Genomic DNA, 18,867 nt, shown 5'->3' on the forward strand with positions numbered 1-18,867 from the left:
ACAATCCATTGAGTGAATATTGGGGAGACATTGTAATGAAAAGCATACTAGATTCTGAGTCAGAGAGCCTAGGTTCAAATCTTGGCTCTGTTACTTTACTAGTGAGACCTTGAGCAAGGTATCTTCTCTCTCTCTTTTGGTCTCAGTTTCCTTTTCTTTAAAGTGAGGAGATTCATCTTTTATATCCTTGATCACATAATGACCAACAATAGAAGAAACACTGGGCATGCAGCCCAGCCGGCACACCAACTGTACCCACCTGCTACATGCCCATCAAGAAAGTTGGCATCTGCAACATCACAGAGGCCACCTGGCAGTTAAGGGAAGCCAGAATCTTGGACTCCTATGGACTGCCCAAGCTATAGATGAGACTATGATATTGTGTGGGTTGTGCAATATGTAGCAAGGTGGTAAGGCACTGATCCTTTGCACAGCTCCTGCCACATAGTAGGAACTTAATACATGTTTACTGATTGATTGATTGATTGATTGATCCTATGGGGCAGCTAGAGCTCAATTCTGCCCTAGGCTCTATCCAATGTGCACATAAAGAGCTATCTGACCATTAAAATGCCTAAACTCCTTAGAGTAAAATACAATGAGAAGTGTAGCTTAAAAAAAAATGAAATAAAGGGCCTGGATTAGCTGATCTCCAAGGTCTCTTCCCCATTTAACAACCGGAAAGTGAGGCTCACCTTTGTGAGATGATTTGTCCATTGTCACCTACTTAGTAATTGTTAGAGTAGAAAATGAAACTCAAGTCACCTAAATCAAAACCGGTGTTCTTTCCATGTTCCTACATCATACTACAACAATACAATGGGCTGTTGTCATTAATAAAGCTTTCTTCATACAGAGTGGTTGGGAAAGGCAGAGGGGGGGGAGAGTAGGGGGACTGGAAGAGCAAGGCAGAAGGGATGGTTTGTGGTCTCTCCCAGAACAGATGGTCCCCTGTTCCCCCGGGGAGGATGAGCCAGGGGCTGGCCTGGCAACAGCTGCTTGAGGCCTATTCCTGGGAGCAGCTGGGGGTGGGGGAGGCCTGTGTCCCTCCTGCCTTCTGCTTTCTACCTGTGAGAAATCTGAAGGGAAGATTTTATTTTCCCCTCTAGATTTATTGTGCTCAGCCTAACTCATCAGTCATGATTTGGACTTTGTCTTTTTATGGGGCCTCTTTCAACATATGATGACGCTGTGATTGACGGCCTGGCTAACATATTGAAGATTTGTAGCTGATTGAGGGTATTTCTGGAATTACATGATTAAGAGATCAGCAAATATAACTGTTTGGATCTGAAATAGACATCAAGAAGTGGGTCCCTACATTTGATGCAAGAGTTTCTCTATCTTGTATAATTGTTATACAAATGGGTTAATCCTCAGTTAATTGGAAACTCCATTAACCAGGACCCACAAACCACCCTCCATTTCCCAAGCATGTTACCATGCATTACCTTTTGCAATAATGCTAAAAAAGAGCACAAGGTGTGTATATATATGTGTGTGTGTGTGTATACACAAGGTATATATATATTGTATATTTATATAGAAACAAGGTATATATATATATAAAACAAGGTGTGTGCATATATATTTATGTGTGTATACACAAGGTATATATGTATATATGGTATATTTATATAAAAACAAGGTGCATATATATGTAAACAAGGTATATATGAATATATATATAAAACAAGGTGTGTGTGTATATATTTATATACATATATATGTATATAAGCAAGGGAGGATCAATGGCTGAGTAAATAAAAGTTTGATACAAATAACTGGGTCCAGCTCAGGGAATGCCAGTCCCTTTGTGTTCTGCCCTGGTCATATGACATTTGAAGTCTTGTGCTCAATTCTTGGTGCCATATTTTAGGAAGGATGTTGGCAAAGTGCAGCATGTCCAGAGGAGAGTAACCAAAATCACTCAGGGCCTGGAAAGTATGATGTATAAAGAACAGCTGAAGGAGCTGAGAATGTTTAGTTTGGAGAAGACATATGGGAAGGGAGTGGAAGAGGAGGCATGATAATGAACTTCAAATATTTAAGGGACTTACCAAGTGGAAGAAGATGAAGATTTATTCTGTGTTGGGCCAGAAGGCAGAATTAGACATTCTAGGAAAGGAGAGTTCAGTTCAATGTTAAGGAAAAGTTTTCTAACACTTAGAACTGTCCAGCAATGACATGAACTGCTTTACAATATGGTAAGCTTCTGTTTACTACAAATGTCTTAAGTTGGGGCTGGAGACAGCAACATACAGTGAAAAGAGCTATGGAGTCAGAAGACTTGGGATCAAATCCAACTACCTGTGTGACCTCAGGCAAGTAATCTAACCTTCTTGAGCCTCAGTTTCCTGACTCTGTAAAGTGAATGAACTGGAGAAAAGGCCTCTAAGGTCCCTTTTGGCTTGAAATCTATGATCCAGTGATCTGTGAGGAATCTTTAAAAGAGAATTCCAGCATTAAGAGGTTGCATCAAATGGAAGAAAAGAAGGAAATAAGCATTTATTAAGGACCAACTATGAGCCAAACACTGCACTAAGCACCTAACAAATATCTCATTTGATCCTCACAATAACCCTGGGAGGTAGGCGTTAGCATTAACCCCATTTTACAGTCAAGGAAACTGAGGCAAACAGGGTTAAATGACTTGTCCAGGGTCACCCAGCTAGTAAGTGTCTGAGACTAGATTTGAACACAGGTGCTCCTGACTCCAGGCCCAGTGCTCTATCCATTGACCATCTTAGTTGCTTTAGAACAGAGATTCTTGACCTTTTTTGTCACGAATCCCTTTGCATCTGGTGAAACATATGGACCCCTTCTTAGAATAATTTTTTCAAATGCATAAAGCAAAGTGTACAAGATTACAAAGTAAATCTGAATAATATAGCAAGTTATCAAAACATTTTAAAGAAGAAGTTCATGGATCTCAGGTTAAGAATCTTGACTTAGAACCAAGATACTGTAATTCTATGATTCTATGAAATATAATATTACAGAACAGAATTAAATATGCCTTCAGAAAATAAAAGTGTTATATGCAAAAACAAACACTGATAGGGTTGGGGTAGATGGTCTCTAGAAACCTTTTCAGCTCTAAATCCTATTATCTTCTGATATAACAAACACTATCAAGGAGAGATAGAAGACTGAATTTCATGTCAACTTCAAGAACTATATTGTTATATTTCCATTGATAAGGAAGAACACATTCAATGTCTCATCTCCATTTGTATAAAAAAAAGTAAAGGAGTCTTTCATTTTTAATAGCACTGCCCTCCCCACACTCCAGAGACTTCACATTCTATGCTGTCAATATCAAAGGCCATCTGTTAGTAATTACCTGCCCTTTGGTTTTCAGAATTGACAGGCTTTGAAGGCCAATTTAGAATTGTCCTTGTCACATAAGGTGTAGCACTCATAAAAATACTGAAATAAAAGGCAATGTTTGGATAGCTGATGTTGAGTCATCAACAACCTCCCCATCAGTGATATGAGAATTGCTGCCATATCATAAAACAGCCTGGGATCGAAAAGATTAACTGAGACTGTAGGGAGTGATAGCACAACCCTAAGAAGGGGTGAAGAGTCAGAAGGGAGTTAGAATTAGGGAGTGACAGACATTCCAACCTAGGATGTCTGATGCTAAATTTAATGTTCCTTCCAACACATCATGACAAACCTGGTACCCAAAGACCCAGCTCCTTTCTGGGTTTAGAGGCCTCTTTACCTAGAAACTTGCTTCCAGGGATTAAGTCTGTAGATGCTCCACCCTTTTTCCATGAAACTTTGGTAATAAAACTAAACTTGAAATGAAGAGGATTAGCATGGCCCCTGGGCAAGGATGATGCAAATTCATGAAACATTCCAAATTTTTCTATCTTGGTTACATAAATTTGAAGTACTTTTGCAGAAGTAAAACCAATGGAGTTAGAATCAGATGGAAGGACTGAGGAAAAATCTTTGCAGCAAATTTCTCTGATACAAGTGTATAGCCAAAATATATAGGGAATTGATCCAAATATGCAAGAACAAGAGCCACTCCCTAATAGATAAATGATCAAAGTCATAAACAGGAAGTTTTCCAATGAGGCAATTCTACCCACCAAAAATTATATGAAAAAATGTTCCAAATCAATAATAATAAGAGAAATGAAATTTTTTTAAAACTCTGAAAGAGCCTCACAACCATCAAATTGATGAAGATGACAAAAAGAGAAAATAGTTATTGTTGAAGGGGCTACTAGAGGACAGGTAATACCAATGCACTTTTGCTAGAGCTGAATTGATCCAGCCATTTTGGAAAGCTATATCCTCCAAAGTCACTAAAATACACATGCCCTCTGATCTAGAAATACCTCTAGTATATGTATCAAAGATATGAAATACAGAGGAATAAGACTCATAAAAATATGTATAATAGTATGTTTTGTCACAGCAAAGAACTGGAGACAAAATTGATGTCCATCAACCAGAGATGGCTGAACAAATTCCGTGATATGAATATCATGGAATAGTATTGTACTATAAGAAATTATATATATATATATATATATATATATATATATATAATGAGTTCACAGAAGCCTGGAAAGACTTGAATGAACTTATGGAAAGTGAAGTTAGTAGAAGCAGGAGGATAATTTACACAATAGCCACAATAATATTGAGAGAAACAGTTCTGAATGGCATCAGAGTTCTGATCACTTCAGTGAGCAATCAGGACTTCAGAAGACTGTTGATGAAGCATGCCTCTTTTGACAGAGAGGTAAACGACTAAGGATATAGAATGAGACAAACATTTTCAGACATGGCCAATGTATTGAGTTGCTTTGCTTGACTATACTTTTTTAAAAACATAAAATGTTTATTAAATGCTTACTATAGTATAAAGTACTGGGGATAAAAGACAAAAATGAAACAGTTCCTGTTCTCAAGGAGTTTACATTCTTCGATGTTAAGGAAGAGTTTTCTAACAATTAGAACTGTTCAGCAATGACATGAACTGCTTTACAATGTGGTGGGCTTCTGTTTGTTACAAATGTCTTAAGTTGGGGCTGGAAACAGCAACATACAGTGAAAAGTGCTGGAGTAGATAAACATATTTTGGGGTTATTGTTGTTCCATTGAGTCCAACTCTTTGTGACCCAATTTGTGGTTTTCTTGGCAAAGATACTGGAGTAGTTTGCCATTTCCTTCTTCAGCTCATTTTACAGATGAGTAACTGAGGCAAACAGGGTTAAGTGACTTGCCTAGGGTCATACAGCCAGATCTGAACTTGTGAAGATGAGTCTTCTGACTCCAGCCCTACCACTCTATCCATTGTGCCACCTAACTGCCCAAATGTCTTACATTGAAAGTGAAATTTGAGCTTAATTTTTTAAAAAGGAACAAGAGATTCTAAGACACAGAAATAAGGACACAAAGTATTCCCAAAATGGAAGACAGTCAGTACAAAGGCATGGAGATAGGAGATGGAGTGTGATGTGTAAGAAATAGCAAGAAAGTTAATTTTGCTAAACTTCAAAGTGAGGGAAATAATGTATAGCAAGGTGGAAAGGCAGGTTGGGGCCAGGTTGCAAAAGGCTTTAGAAATTCGAGGTGTTTATATTTGATCCTAAGGGCAACAGGGAGCTTTGGGGATTTATTAAGTAGGCAATCAACATGGTTAGATATATTCTTTGGGGGAAAATCACTTTAAAGCTATGTGAAATACTAAAATGGGGAGACACTTGCAGGTCCCAAGAGGGTTTCTATTTGAGGAGGTAGTAGATGGGTAGTAATAAAGCTAAAAAAGAAAAGAGATGAGACTGTCCACGGAATATTAAACAAATTGAGAACAGAGCAGAAGTTCAGAAGGGGACATAAACAAGCAGGGCAGTTTTGCTACTATTATGCTAAATTTTATACACATTCTAAAAAAAACCCCTGTGTGACAGAGGTTCAGGTTCCACATACAATCCTCTTTTTTGTCCTTTGTATATTAAAATATACATTTGTTGATGTTTGTTTAGCTCCTAATAAAAAAAGAAAATTCAAAATAAAATAAAACCAACAAAATGCCTCAGGCTTGCTTACCACTTGAGTGCCCAGGTAGGCAGGGCCACCACTGACTCAGAAGGTACAGCCTCCACACAGTTTCTTGTTTGGCATCACTGTTAGTTCCAGAGGGTGTGACTCAACCCCAGGCCCTTTTCAAGGACTGAATCTGGAGACCTCAGGATCACAAAATTTCAGGATTGGAAAGGATGTCAGAGGCCATCTACTCCAAACCATGTCTGAAGAAGGATTCCTGCCACACAACAGTAGACCTGACAAATGACTACCCAGCCTTGGGTTGACAACTTCCAGTTATGGTATCCCCACTATTTCCCAGAGTACTTTTAGATAACTCTAATTATTGATGATGCTGTTGTTGTCATTTAAGTAAATTTTATTGCTGTATTTTATTTGAGATAGCAGTCATTTCTTGAAGTGTTTCCCTTCCCCCTCCCAAACTGAATGCTCCCTTGGAACAGTTAAGCAAAAACAACTTATATAGGGACAATGTACACAACCTGCTGCCGTCATGGAGAAAGGGAGGTAAGAAGTATGTTTTTTCCTAAAATTAAACTAAAATCTGCCTCTCTGCAACTTTCACTTAGCTATTTCTAGCTTTTGCCCTCTGGGGCTAGATAGAAATTTCTAGTCCTGCTTCTACATAACCAGGGGAGTGCTGGAGACAGCTCTAACCAGCTCCCATGGCTCAATGCTCTACACTACAAATCAGGGCTTGGTTTATTGTTTTGTTGATGGTCTAGAATTGAAGAAGTGATGGCAGCTAGGTGGCACAGTAGATAGAGTCTTGGATCCGGAGTCAGGAAGACCTGAGTTCAAATCTAACCTCAGACACTAGCTGGGTGACTGGGCAAGTCACTTAACCCTATTTGCCTCAGTTTCCTCATCTACAAAATGAGCTGGAGAAGGAAATGACAAACCACTCCAGTATCTTTGCCAAGAAAACCCCAAATGGGGTCACAAAGAGTTAAACACAACTGAATAAAAAAGCTCTCTAAAAGCCTGAGGGCTTATTTCATTACTGTGATTTGCTGTCTAGTCACATTTCTAGGACACTTTTGAAAGAAGAAAAACAATTTGCAAAAAACATCTAATGAAGAAATTATGTCTGACAGTGTGTACAATATTTTTCCTTGGTATTTCCCTGCCTCCATGTGAGGAGGGAGGAGGCATATTTCATTACCTCTCCTTTTGAACTTACATCAACATTCCCATTCCCCAGAATTCAGTCTCCTTTAAGTGATCTTACCATTATTGTAATCACTGTGATTATTATTCTCCTGCTCCTGTTTATTCCAGGGAGATTCAACTTAAAAATTCCACATTTTCCTTAATTCTTCATTTCATTATATCTTCCTGCAAAACGATTTCATTACATTTGTATTTAGTAGGGCTTTTTTAGTCATTTCTTAATGTATAGACACCAATTTTGTTTCTACTTATTTACAACCACAAAAAGTGCTGCTATAAATGTTTTGTTATATGTTGGACCTTTTTTGCTGTCTTTGATTTCCTTTGGCATATGTCCAGTAATGAGATTGCTTAGTCAAAGGGTAGAAAGAAATAGTTTAGTCACTTCCTTTTCAGGCAGCTTGATAGAGTGCTAGACTTGAAGTAAAGAAGACGTGAGGTTGAATCCTATCTTGGACTTTTTACTAGATGCATAACCTTGGGCTAGCTGTGTCTGCCTCAGTTTCCTTATCTTGAAAATAGGAATAATAATGGCACCCACTCTCACAAGTTCTTTGTGTTCTTCAAATGACATAACAGGTAAGGTGCTTTGCAAACCTTAAAGTGCTATGTAAATGCTAGATAGCATACCCTGGGCAAGTCACTTAACCCTGTTTGCCTCAGTTTCCTCACCTGTAATATGAGCTGGAGAAGGAAATGCCAAACCACTCCAGTATCTGCTGAGAAAACCCCAAAAGGGTTCATGAAGAGTTGAATAAAACTGAAAAATGACTAAACAAGAACAAGCAGCTACTTTAAGGAAAAATTCTGATGTGAATCTAGAAGAGTTTCCTTCAGGATGGTGTTAAAAAATAATCCAGGAGTGAAAGAACAGATCAGAGGACAAAATTCCAAAGGCAGAAACTCTACCAAAGCCTTTATGTGGAAAGTGACTTTTTTTTTTCCTTCTGAGAACATATCAAACAAATGCTAGGAAAAGTTTAGAAGCTATGGAAGACTCATATATGAGCAGAGTTGTGTTTGCTCTGCAGATATTTCACTGTGCCAGCACTGGGTCATGGGTAGCTGCAGGATGGTACAGGACTTGGGCGGGGGGGAGGTGTTGGAGATGGAACTACAACTGGTGGTCAAGATAAACCAAGAAAGGGTCACTGCCAGGTGATCAGTTATTCTAGAGAGAGACATGTAAATACACTTGGGCCAGAGGGGATAGGCAGGAAACAGATTCCCCCCAAACAGACAAGGCAAACATCTCCCTGGTCAGACAAAACAGGAAGGCATGGTCTGACAGTAGATTCTGAGTCAAAAAGCTAGAGTCTGATCCAAGGCCTATGGTCAAATGGGAGGAAAAAAGTAGAAAATGGATTGCAGTCAGGGTCCTTGGAAGCAGTTAAAATGATCCATAGCAGCGGCATAAATCATATGTATTGATTCAAAGACCTAGGACTGCCCTCCACCCTGGTCTTATGCCCCAGATGTATATGCATGTGGAGGCCAGCAACAAAGGCTGTAGGTCCAGAGGTGGAGAGAGGTAAAATTTCCCTCACAGCTTCTTAAGAGCTTCTGACCCTGTGCAAACATCTAGGTTAGATTAAGTCAAGTCAACAAGTATTCATATATTAAATACCTGCTCTGTTCTGGGCACTGTGCTAAACTCTGGGGCTACAAAAAAAGGAAAAAAAATCTATTGCCTCAAGGAGCTCCTATGGGCTCCCCATGTATTGCACTTCTCCCACCAGACTCTGAAGGGGTACATAGTGCAACAATTAGCACCCATTCTGAGGGATTTAGGCTCAAAGACTTACACCAGCTAGAAAGTAGCAGAGCTGAGACTCTAACCTAGATCTTTTTGTTTATTATTAAATTCATTTCATTTTCAATTCACGGAATAAAACAAGCATTTCCATAACAGTACAATAAAAAAGATAATTGCATGTGAAATTACAAATCTACCATGTACAACTTGTTATTCCCTCCAAATATAAAACAGAGTTATCATGTACATTTCTTCCCCCGCCCCCCTTTTTTCCTGTCCTTCCACCATACTCCTGCCCTAGAGATGGCTACTGTTGGACACAAGTAGGTAAATGTAAATCCAGGTGCTTTGATGCCAAGTCCAGTGTGGGCAGATACCGGTAATGTCTTTTGCCTATTTTTCTCTCCATAACACTTGACACAGAGCCTGGCACATAAGTGTTTAATAAATTGAATTGGATTCTACGATACTAATTTTCTTATTTTGTTTCAGTAGATTTTTCTCCTAAAAATAGTTTCATGTTTTCTTAACAGACAGCCTGCTCTGGTGAACAGAGCAAGGTTTCACTCTGAGATGCCCCATGTTGGAGAGAGGAAAGACTCAAACACAATATTTTAAAAGTATTTAAAAGCACAATTAAAAAATTTTTTTTCAAAATTTTCCTCCAATTTTTAACATTTTCATTTAAAGTTTTGAGTTTCAAATTCTATCCCTCCCTCCCTCCTTGAGACAATAAGCAATCAGATATAGGTTATACATATGCAATTATGTAAAACATTTCCATATTAGTAATTTTGTAAAAGAAGACTCAAAAGAAAAAGAAAGAAGGAAAGAAAGAAGTAAAGGAAGGAAGGAAGTGAAAAATAACATATTTCAGTCTGTATTCAATCAATATCAGTTCTTTCTCTGGAGGCAGATAGCATGCTTCATCATTAGTCCTTTGGGATTATCTTGGATCATTGTATTGATGATAATAGTTAAATGATTAACAGTTCTTCATTGAACAATATTGGTATTATTGAAATTTTTCACAAATTCTAAAGCACTTAAAATTTTTTTAAATTAAAAAAATATTTAAAAGAATTAATGATATAATTTTAGTATAAACACCATCTAGTGGTCAATTGGATAGTCAGCACTTTAAAGTTGACCAGAATAAAAAGTGGTTAAAAGCCTATGTGTTTGATAGCTTGACTTCAAATGTTCAAAGGACAAGCTGTATGGTGTGAAAATAATATTAAGATCACAGTAATTGACCACATTCTAAAAAGCTTAATTCTTATTGATTTAAATGAGTTCTAGCTTCTAAATAAGGGTCTAGGATCATTTTAGGGGCCATGGTGGCTTCCCAGCCCTTATCCCTCTCCAAATATTTGCCCCCCCCCATCATGGTTAAATTTCCTTTATCAGAGAACAACATCTTCCCTTTCACAATTACAAACATTAGACTGCAAGCCCTTCTCCCCCTCCCATTCTTAGCACTATTCATTGTGAATTGTGGAAAACTTGCATTAAGATTTGTTTTCCAATGGCATACCACTGAAATGTTCTGCTTGTGTACTCTTACATTGCTCATAAGAGAACATTGTGTTTTAAGTTGTCCAGACCTGTCATCAAAGGAGACAGTGTGTTACTAAAGCAAAGTATTATGTGTAAATCTTTTCTCTGACTGGGAGGGGGGAAAGTAGCAGGAGCAAGGCTAAACTTGTCCACAGAGGCAGAGGTCTCATGGAACCAAAGAGATGCCAGCATTGGCCTGAAAAGATTCTCTGATTCAATAGCAATTTAACCAACATTAAGAGCTATCTATGTGCAGAAGAGACAGCATGGAAATGTATTGGAGACTTGGATGTGAAGCCAGAAAGACCTTAGTTCCAGTCTCACTTCTGATATTTACTGTGTGACCTTGGGCAAATCATTTAATCTCCTACAGCTCTAGACAACTCCCTAAGTCCAGAAGGGACTAACCTACATTGGCAAAGTTTACTTGCTTAAAAATTCCCTATACCATTAAAACCACAGGTCCAGGCTCTATCCCTAATGATATATAAGATGCTGAGCTAGGTCCTGGGGCATATAAAGATGGAAAACAGCCCAATTCCTTCCCTCAATTGGCTTATAGTTTAATAGAAAAGCTACATCATGTCTGGGCAGCTAGGTGGCACAATGGACAGAGTTCTGGGGCTGGAGTCAGGAAGAATCATGTTCCTGAGTTCAAATCTGTCCTCAGATACTTACTAGCCATGTGATCCTGGGCAAATCACGTCACCCTGTTTGCCTCAGTTTCCTCATCTGGAAAATGAGCTGGAGAAGGAAATGGCAAAGTACTCCAGAATTTTTGCTAAGAAAAATCCCAATGGGGTCAACAAAGAATTGAACATGACTAAAATGACTGAACAACAATAACACTGTGCTAAACACTGGAGATTTATTATAAAGGCAAAAACAGGTCCCTGCCATTAAAGAGCTTACATTTTAATGGTGAAAACAATATATAAACAAGATGTATATAGAGTAGAGAGAAGATAGTATCTAGAGGGAGGTACTGGAAATTGAGGGTAGGGACAAGAAAGACCTTTTGAAGAAGATAAAATTTGATCTGAGTCTTGAAGGAAGTCAAGTGAAGGTGAGAAGCTTTAGTATTCCAGGTATGATGGACAACCAGTGCAAAAGTACAGAGGTGGGAAATGAGGTGTCACGTGAGAACAGTGCAGCTGGATGGTAGAGGTCATGAAGGAAAATAAAGTGCAAGAAGATGGAAAAGCAGGATGGGTATAGGTTAGAAAGAGTTTTAAATCCCAAATAGAGGATTTTATGTTTGGTCTTGGAAGTAATATGGAGTTACTGGGGCCTGCAGAGCAGGGAGGTACCATGGGTAGACTTAGGATTTAGAAAAATCACATCGTCAGATGAATTGAGGATGGATTAAAGTGGGGGAAGACCAAGGCAAAGAAAACAATTAGAAGAAACTTGCAATTTATCCAGGTGAGAGGCAATAAAGACTTACAATAGAGTGTTGGGGTGTGTGTGTGTGTGTGTGTTTGTGTGTGTGTGTGTGTGAGGGGGAGAGAGAGAGAGAGAGAGAGAGAGAGAGAGAGAGAGAGAGAGAGAGAGAGAGAGAGAGAGAGAGAGAGAGAGAGAGAGAGAGATTTACATTGGATATATAGAATTTCAGATGCCAGGATAATCATATCCAGTTTGAGAGTGAAATCAGACAGATATACATATTTGAGAGTTATCTGCAATAGAGATGAAAATTCAAATCAAGGGAGTTTAGATCACCAAAAGACAGAAGGAAAGAAGGATGAAGATGAAGAACAAAGAATTGATCATTTTATTGGGCAACTGAGGTTGCTGTTAACTTCTGAAAAAGCAAAGAAGCCTGAAAAAAAGATGGAAAGGGATTAAGGAGGGGCATTTGGACACTTGGCTGACAGATCACAATGTATAACTCAGACAAGGGAGCCTTGATCAGCTGAATCAACTGTCTTTGTTGTCCAAGTTGTCCTTCATGCTGATCTTTCTTTAGCTATGGCTAAGAAAATAAAAGGTAGTATACAGAAGTTCAGATATGGTAGAGGTAAATCAATGTTCCAAGAAATCCTTCCCCAGTAGTTGTCTACAGAAGATGTGGCCACCATCTGTAATGCTGTGGAAACCCCAACTTTTGCCAGTAAAATCTCTGACTAGAAAAGTGAGAGAAAATGCAGCAAACAGCATAAGAAAGTATTTACCAATAAGAACTGGCAGAAAAGCAATGGCACCACAACCCCCCAATTAATGATTTATCAATATTGTTACTTTTACTTGCTAGTTTATATGATTCTTTTCTCAAAAGAATTCACATTTAGTTTTTTATGTGTTTTCTTTTGCAACATGGTTAATATGGAAATGTTTTACATGACTACACATGTATAATCTACATCAAATTTCTTGCCTTTCCAAGGAAGGAGGAGAGGAGGAAGAGGGGAAGAGAATTTAGAACTCAAAAAATTTTTTAAAAAAGTTAACGTTTTTCGTTTACATGTAATTGAGGAAAAATGAAATTAAAATTAAATGAAAAATTGCATTTATTTGCTAAACCTCTTATTTTATTAAAGGTAAGATTTATTTAAAATAACAGAGAAAGTATGAAAAAATCAAAACAACATAATGAATATAAACTTTTTTAACTTCTATCATAGATTGTTGTTCAACTTGTACTTTGGCTTTATTTTATATTAATCTTCTGTATCTTGAATGGTCTTTGTATTCTAAGTTCTTCCATAATATTCTATTGTTTAATATTTCTATTTATATAAATTTTATAGATTCACCCCCCCAAAATACAGGATGTGTAACTTTATGAAAATTCTATACATTGACCTTTTCCATACTAAATCAAAAGTCTAAAATATAAGATTAAAAATACTTTTGTTTGATTGTGAATATTTATTTTTGTTTTTCAGTAGAGGAGTTGGTAAGTAGATAAAATAAATGCTTGTTAAATGAAAAAAAAACATTACCTATTAGAAAATAACTGAAATCATATAAAATGAGTTAAATTTCTCTTTAAGGATTAGCCTCAGAATATGAGGGAGAGAGGAAACCTGAATCAATTTGTGAAATAAGGATTCATGATAGATTACTTTTATTTCACTTGATAAGGCAGTCTGTTTTATGTAATGTTTTTCAATAGGGCTTTAAACAAATCTTGTCCAGCCAGCATAAGCAATATTTAAGGTGTCCATGCTCCTGAGGGGGAGGAAATATTGAGTATTGAATGAGTGCTAAGAAAGGCTAGGCAATGAGTGTAGATAGCCATTCTAGAAGTATAGCAATGGAAATGAGAAGAGGATTGTCCAACAAGTGATGGGGAAATTGCAACTCACTCTTGTTTGGAACGTAGTTTTAGATTATAGTTAGACCTGAGAAGTTGCTGCTGTAGTACCTGGTGAAGTGAAACAGGTCATTCAGGATATGTGACTGCCACATGCTTATAGAAAAGTTTCATTGGAGGGCTAAGAGTAAGACAGGAATTATAAGACAACAAATAGAGTGAGGACAGACCTTAGAGACCACCTAATGTAACACCTTCAATTCACAAATGAAAAAAGTGGGGTCCAGAGACAGTTACTCACCCAAGGTCACAAGGCTAGTGAATGGCAAAACCCTGACTCAAACCTAGGTGCTTTCCTTTTTTGTCACACTCTTTCTCCTTTTTAGCACATTAGATAATTATATGAGAAAGATTTCCAGCTGTGAGCACAGCTTCTTGTTTGTTTTTTTTAAAAAAGAGTTCATTTAAGTTGAGATATTCACCCTTGATAAGCTCATTGTTTTAAATCTGTTTTTATCTTTCTTTGATCCTTCTTATATTCTTCCTCCTATCATAGGATGAATTTCTCAATTTGGAGGAAGAATACTTGAATTTATAGCAAGAAATGAGAGGACACTACCCTCTCCACCCTTACCCATTTCTCATATCTCTATCTTGAGGAAGAATTGCTCCTTGACCAGAAATAGCTGCCAGAATAAATGATCCTATGAGCTAGGAATGGACTTAATAATGATGGAGCTTCCTGTGAATGTCCTAAAAGATTTCCTTTGGGCAACATTGGGAGAAACATAGCAGACCTAAGAAAAATAAAAGAGCACCAAGCATAAGGGTCCACAAAAAGACTGGGTACCCAGGAGCAGGAATTTTAAGTTCTGAGGAACATTAGGAAACTTATAATAAAGCAGAGTTCCTGTTGAACTGTGAGAAGTTATGTTTAGTACTGAATGTCACTTTGAATGGCTAGATCATAAAATCTTTTTTTTTTTAAAGCAATTGGGGTTAAGTAACTTGCTCAAGGTTACACAGCCAGGTGTTTCTGGGTGGGTGCTTAGTGTCTGAGCCTGGATTCGATCCCAGGTTATCCCGACTCTGGGGCCTGTGCTCTTACTTGCTGTGCTTCCTGGCTGCCCCTAGATCATAAAATCTTGAAGAATTTAATATGAAGTCAAACATTTGATTTTAGCAAATTTTATGAAGTGCTTACTCCATGCAGAATACTATGCTAGTTGCTGAGAGAGGTAGAGAAAATAAATAAGATTCAGGTCCTGCTCCCATGGGGCTCCCCCATCTGGGGGGATGTGACACATAATTAATTCATAATAATTCATGGTAAGAGAGGCAAACTAACTGCTTTGTGAGGTATAAAGGAGAAAGTGTGATTAGTGCCTGGGAAGATCAGGGAAGGCTTCATGGAGGAGCTGGGAGTTGAGGGTGGGCCAGGTGGTGATTTGGAGGAATATATTCCAGGTGTGGGGACTGGTGTGAGCAGAGTGTGAGTATGGAGGTAAGATAGCGTGATTCTTGTATTAGGATGACTGGTGTACTAGCTTGATTGGAACGTAATAAGGGTGAGGGAAAAGAGTAAGATGTGTCAGGACCCTGGCCAGGGGTAGTCAAGAAGAAGAGAACAACCAAGCTGAGTCAGCACTATAGCAAGGGACAGTGCTAAAGGGGTTTCATCTGAGCTGCATTGTACAAATTTTATGAACATACAGGGATAGCATATGGTGGGGGCATTTAAGGAAGAAAATGAATTAACATCAATGCTGATAGAAATAGACTAGACACAAATGAGGAGACCTTGGCAATTTTGGAAGATTTCAGAGTGTGATTCAGAAGCAGGTGAGCTACCCTCTGGGGTGTGGGAAAGGCACGCTGCATTGTTGGGATACCTAAAAGCCTTCACTGCTATGGGTGTGTGTTTGTGTGCCATTCTCAGGAAACCAGCTCTTGGGAAGTTGGCCCAAGTTCTGTGGGTGTCTTTGTTTCTACTTCTCCTGGGTACCTTGTGTGCTGTTGTTACACTTATATGTCCCTGCTGGCTAGGGATCAACCCTCCAATATTAAGCAAGTCTGAAATAATACCTTTGACTCCTTGGAAACAGCACATGTCTGAGATGCTGTCCCATTAACTTCGAGATGGTTTCAGAGTCATAGACATCATAGTACTGTCAGAACCCTGGGTCTGTTTCTCTTCTTTCATTGGAAGACCTGGCATAGATTGTTCTCAGATGGTTCATCTTACAGCTAAATTAGTTGCAGAGGAATATTGAAAAGACAGTAGGATTTGCCTGTTCATTGGCGCTCTGGCCTCCTCCACAAGAATGCAAGCAGTTGCAGCTGGACCTCTTCTGAGTCTGCTCTCATCTTACCACCCACATTCAAAAGCAGGGGTTTTTCCTGGTCTGTGTGAATGAGTATACTTAAGTCACAGCCTCACCCTTTTAGGATATGTCTGGTGTGGGTGGCCTTTCTGATAAGGAAGTGGGGAGGAGCTGCTCTCATCTAGGCAGTTCTTCTGAAAGAAGGGTGGATCTGCCCCCTTTGGGAAATCATAAACCCTTAAAGAGCGAGAAAGAGATCTAGTGCCATGGAAAAGAGACCTCGCTCTGGAGTCAGGTAGAACTGGGTTTAAGTCCTGTATTATCAACATCAATTATATTCACTGAATAACCATTGGCAAATTACTCTCAGAGCCTAGGGCACCTCCCTAAGACTAGAAATTGTAGGTCAGGGGTCAATTTGCATTGGCAGAGGGATTTTGCTTCCAAGGACTTAATTAAACCAATGAAATGAAGTGTTTCACACATCCCTCCTTCCCCATTTCTTTTCTTGATTGGAGAATTTTACTTGACAAGAATGCTATCGACACAGTAAGACCACAATTCAGCAAAATTTTGGACTAAATCTATTATGTTCCACGGCCTGGATGACAGTCCAATTAACTAGATTTCAATGGTAAATTAGAGTGGGTTCTCTGGTGGACTACCCCAGAAATCTTTCTGTGGCCCTGTGCTATTGAAACACACACACACACATTATTGATGATTGGGATAAAGGGATGGATAGATGATGATCAGATTTGTAGATTAAATTAGGGGTGGAAGATAGCTAACATGTTGGATGACACAATCTGAATCCCAAAGGGTCTCAACAAGTTCAAACCATGATGGGACAAATGGAATAAGATGAAATTTCATAGGGATAAATGTCAAATTCTATACTTGTATTTAAAAGATCAAATTTACAGGTATAGTTTGGGGAAATGTGACCAGACAATAGTTCTGTAAAAATAAATCTGGTGAATTTCAAGCTCAATATGAATGAACAGGTGGTAATCCAACCAAAAAAGTCAATGAGATCTTGGATCACATGAAGTGAGGAATAATAGCCAGAGTGAGGTGTTGATAGTTCCATTGAATATTGCCTCATAATCTGAATATTAATTCATGAATAATGAACAATATAATAAGAATAATGAGTAATGTACTCACTTTGAGGTGCCACACTTGGCAATTTAGAGCATATCCAGAAGAGGCTGAGTAGGAAAGTGAAAGAACTTGCTCAAGGAACTAGGAATAGAAAAGATGTAGAGAACAAGATATCTACAAGTATTTGAAGGATTATTGTATAGACAAGGTATTAGATTTGTTCAACTTGTCCCCAGCAAGTAAGATTAGAAACCATAGATGGAAGAGGCAGAGGCAGGTTTTGGCTTGATTTAAATAAAATTTTAGGGCAGCTAGGTGGTGCAGATGGTAGAGTGCTGCCCTGGAGTCAGGAGGATCTGAATTCAAAATCTGACCTCAGTCACTTAATAGCTGTGTGGCCCTGGACAATTCATTTAACCCCATTTACCTCAGTTTCTTCATCTATAAAATGAGTCAGAAAAAGAAATGGCAAAGCACTCCAGTATCTTTACCAAAAATTACCTAAATGAGGTCACATTGGGTCACGGAGAATTGGACATATATGAAAGCACTCAATAACAAAGAAAATCTTAATAATCAGTTCTCCCAAAGTGACATGGACTGCTTTGGGGGGGGCAGTAGGGTCCTGAACACTGGAGGCATTCAACTGTCAGGGATATTGTAGAAGGAATGGTATGATTGGACTAGATGGCTTCTGAGATGCCTCCCATCTCCCTGAAACTAATTCTGTAACTCCTATCGAAGAAAAAGTTTCTACAACATGTTTAAGGTCAGATTCATTAGAACCAAGGCATGGATATATACATATATATATATATGTGTGTGTATATACACATACACACATACATACACATACCCACATACATATATATGTACACACATATATACATTTATGTGGTGTATGTATATATACACATATACATATATGTGCATTTGTATGAATATATATTTTTATAACCTTAAAATTACATCATAATGTGTTTGCAAAGAAAGTGGTCTTCCAGTACAACATGAAGATACCATGTAGTCAGAGAGAGCTCTGATTAAGAGATATAACTCGGAACCTTTAAGACATTTTCAAGAACATTCTAAATGGTTATCTCTGGTTTGTTATTAATATGCAAAGTTATAAATCAGGACAGAATGTTTTATGTCAAAGAAGTTAAGCTTCAACTAAGAACATAGTTTCTTAGCTTAATATCATTGGGTCTTAATTTTCTACTTTAACTATAATTTTAAGCCTTAATTTCTTAATTCCATATACCCTTATTGGAAACATGACACAGCAATTGCAGTATTAGCATTGCACTAAGGGAGCTAGTTGTTAGTTGTTTATATAAAATTATTTTTTTTCTGTTAAGCTCAAATCTGGGTTGGGAGGAGGAGGTGTTTGTTGGCAGGTGTATTTAGGGAAGGTGATGAACAAAGATTTAAATGAAAATTATTTGGTTTGTGTAGGTTTGATCAGAGTGATAGATTTTACCATTCATCTCTGTCATTGGCTAGATGAGAGAAAGATCAATTTTGTAATTCAGGGAAGAAGCATCTGGGAAATTTAGAGTCCTTAAGCTATATGACCTGGAGGAAGTAGAGGTCCAAAAGTTTTCCAA

General features: G+C 38.1%; 1 pseudogene; it reads left to right on the forward strand.

Moving 5' to 3' along the window:
* The first annotated feature begins 3,779 nt into the window (after positions 1-3,779).
* On the forward strand, positions 3,780-3,880 carry LOC138147533 (U6 spliceosomal RNA; annotated as a pseudogene).
* Positions 3,881-18,867: the final 14,987 nt, after the last annotated feature.

This window comes from Petaurus breviceps, unplaced genomic scaffold (assembly GCF_028583685.1).
Source record: "Petaurus breviceps papuanus isolate PSGF00001 unplaced genomic scaffold, PetGlider_PUasm1.0 90792, whole genome shotgun sequence".
In the NCBI taxonomy this organism is placed as follows: domain Eukaryota; kingdom Metazoa; phylum Chordata; class Mammalia; order Diprotodontia; family Petauridae; genus Petaurus; species Petaurus breviceps.